The sequence below is a fragment of the Photinus pyralis genome, unplaced genomic scaffold (assembly GCF_008802855.1).
Source record: "Photinus pyralis isolate 1611_PpyrPB1 unplaced genomic scaffold, Ppyr1.3 Ppyr1.4_LG4, whole genome shotgun sequence".
NCBI classification, from domain to species: domain Eukaryota; kingdom Metazoa; phylum Arthropoda; class Insecta; order Coleoptera; family Lampyridae; genus Photinus; species Photinus pyralis.
Window position 1 is genome coordinate 19,586,717 of NW_022170511.1, and position 3,146 is coordinate 19,589,862.

The window sequence follows — 3,146 nt, forward strand, 5'->3', positions numbered from 1 at the left end:
GGATGTTTGCGAGTGTGAGTCGAAGCGGAGCTGAGGCCTGCAATACGAATACTCGCAAAACATTTTTATGGACGTGTAATACACAAGATTTTTTGTGTCGAAGTAAAAAATTTGAGGGAACAACGTTCATTTTAAAATTTATATTTCTACCTCCTATAATTATAAGCCGTCATACTTGCATTCAAATTTCCAATATTTCGATGTTATGTTGGTAGCACAGACAGCTGGCGGTTGGTAGCACAAGCATGTCAATTCACAAAATCACAACCGATATTTACCAGTGTTTACTCCACATTAATTGTGATTAAATGAATAAACAAAGCATTTACGTTAATTTAATTATTTTTACAAATTTCTAAAAGCTTAGCCCAGTCTTAAGAAGTTCATAACATTTAAAAGAAGCTGCGCTAAAACTAATAAGTAGTAAGTTGATTTCAATGGGAAACATAACCTTGAAATTTATTTCAATTTCAGCTAGTGCTTACGGCTTACACCTATTTTGAGAATTGGGTTGCAATGCAATGTTTTCATTTGCAAATTGATTTATCATATTAATTCCATTACATATAAGAATGATAACAAGTTTGTTTGGATATCTACTTCTCGTTGGCTGTCGATTACGAGGAGAGCAGCAAGAGGGCCGATGATTGCTCCGTGCAAATCTACAATTTGGTGTATGCAGTGTCGTTTGATTATTATGGTCTTACTACACGGAAGTAACTGATGTCGGAAATTTTCATCATAGATATGAGCATAGATATCGACAAGAAACCGTTTTCATATGCGTACACCTCCTTTTCGGAAACTGTCATCTTCAGAGAAATATACTTGCTTGTAGATATATAATTTATGGAATAATGTATACAGTTTAATGTTAACAATGGCAGAAATAATAATAATTACAAATCATATAGTGTCGTTACTCTTCATCCGTTTAGTGTTGTGTTTTTTGACTGCGTTAATTTACATGCGTAACCATTTGTTGGCATTCCTGGCATCGAGTGTGGAAGTAGGTAAACTTCAATTTCCTATACTTTCAATTAGCTCTCTGTTTTTTGCCATAAACCGTAAGTTTACCATCGGTAAACATGTACAAGTGTCATAACCGCACTAAACGAAAACTTGTAAGTGAAACTTACAATTCTTGATTAGGGTACTTACCTACCGCATTTACATATACGTATTACTATGTTACCAAGCCATAAAGTGCTTAAAATGGAATTTGCACAAAAAATATGCCTATCATTCTAACAATTTAATTTAAATTTAGAACTGTCATTGCAAATTAAATCAGTTCCACCAACCAATTTTTAGTGATATTTTTGCCGGCCTAGGCCAGCAAATCATAACTTTCTGGACTAATTTGGCTACAGAAAACAAAGCTTTGAAGCAGGGAGACACAAAAACAAACAAGTAGGTACGTTGGGGGTTTGTTGAACTGTATTTCAGTTGAAATTGTATTTATGTCTTAAAACGTAGAGAAAAATTTTAATGAAACTCTAAAGAGTCTAAAGTGTGAGAGTGAAGAAACTACGTACGTTTTTCTAGACTAGATTTACGAAAACGCATTTCGGAACTAGGCGCTCCTCGACTAACTATACCGCCATCTCAGAACGGGGGGACCGCATATCGGCACGCTAATGAACGTAGGATTTTCTATTTTTAAGGTTAGTTACACCCATTTAAAAAGCAGATGACAGCATCTCCTGAGCGAAAATTAGCAATGCAAGTTTATCCTATTTGTTTGTAACTCTGTATTTCCTCTATGCCAATGCCCAACACGAAGTCTGTAAGTGGTGTAGTTCCCGAACCTTTGTGACTCAGACCTCGACTCAGACAGACAGACGTCAAGGTCGAAAAAGTGCACTTTTTATTTTTTTAAGTAAAAGTGCACCAAAAATTGCACCTGTAACCCTACGACAGGAGTATTTTATGTGAACTTGTAAACTTTAACGATCGACGACTTACCCCGATACACTATTCTGGAACAAGTTCTTTGTACTGTAGCACAAAACTACAGTCTGATTAACCTTAGCACTAACACCTTTTACTTGCAAGAGTTGCACAATTTTGCATCATTATGAGAACATTGTTACGCTCAATTGTTCTACATTATAAATAGAAATAGTATGTAAAGTTTATGAATGTAAATTTTCAACAAAGCACGTCATTTAGAAGTATTAACCCAGCTAAAAATAAACATGAAAAGAGCGTAACATTCATAACGAAATATTTCAAGCCGGCAAGCACACAACAGGGAAGACAATGTTTATGTAGCAGTTTTGTGTGTAATTAAAAAGTGTTGTTCTGTTGCCTAGTTCGAGTTTCAGCGGTTTCCATGTACAGATGTTCTGTGATGCGAATGACGACATTATGTAATGGAAAATTATCACGTTAATGATATACGCGAATCGCGTTTTTGCGAACGAGTCAACGAGTGAACTAGTTTACTGAATGTAACACGATCTTGTTTATCTTGGGCATTTTGTAAGTCTGGGGTGGGGCGTAATAATAAAACTTACCCAAGGTCCAAGGATGATTAGTAGAAGGTCTCCGAGTATTAGAAGTTTAGGAAGATTGAGGGCTAAAAGTGGTTTCGCAAATCGCCACACCGACACGATAGTTTCACGCGACTGTTTAGTCTAAAGGTGAAGTGCCCCGATACAGCTTACGACATTCTTTACGATTACGTTACTCATTCCATGAAACTGCAAATCGTATTTGACAAAGAATTAGAGAAATGTAATCATCCTGCCGAAGTTTGGCTACCTGCCTTAACGCCTTAAGTATCTACTATACCCTGCCCTTCGGCCTTCGCTCTATTAATCATTTAGTATCGCTATTGTTCTTGTCGAACTCGTCTACCAATGTATTTTATAGCAAATGCAGCTAAAAGAGCTCCATCAAGTTAGCCCCCGCAATTAAAAAAAAAATGTGTAATGACGATTTTTATATAGTGCTAGGGTTGTGCTAAATTGTGCTGATTCGATTTTAATTTGTGCTGATCTGGAAAATCAATTTTTTTTAATTGAAACGCGGGGGCCAATTTGACGCCCAGCCCCCCGGTTTTTTCAACGTACAAATTCCATTACTACTTTAACGAGTTGTGCTCGATGCATATTGGATTGTGCCGGTCAAATATTCGA

The 3,146-nt window shown here is 36.5% G+C and overlaps 1 long non-coding RNA gene across 1 annotated transcript; it reads right to left on the minus strand.

Moving 5' to 3' along the window:
• Positions 1–1,059: 1,059 nt before the first annotated feature.
• LOC116169295 lies at positions 1,060–1,411 on the minus strand. The gene is made up of 2 exons (XR_004144928.1): positions 1,162–1,411; positions 1,060–1,110 (listed from the first exon to the last, which is right to left on the minus strand). It is a non-coding gene; the product is annotated as an uncharacterized LOC116169295 (long non-coding RNA).
• Positions 1,412–3,146: the final 1,735 nt, after the last annotated feature.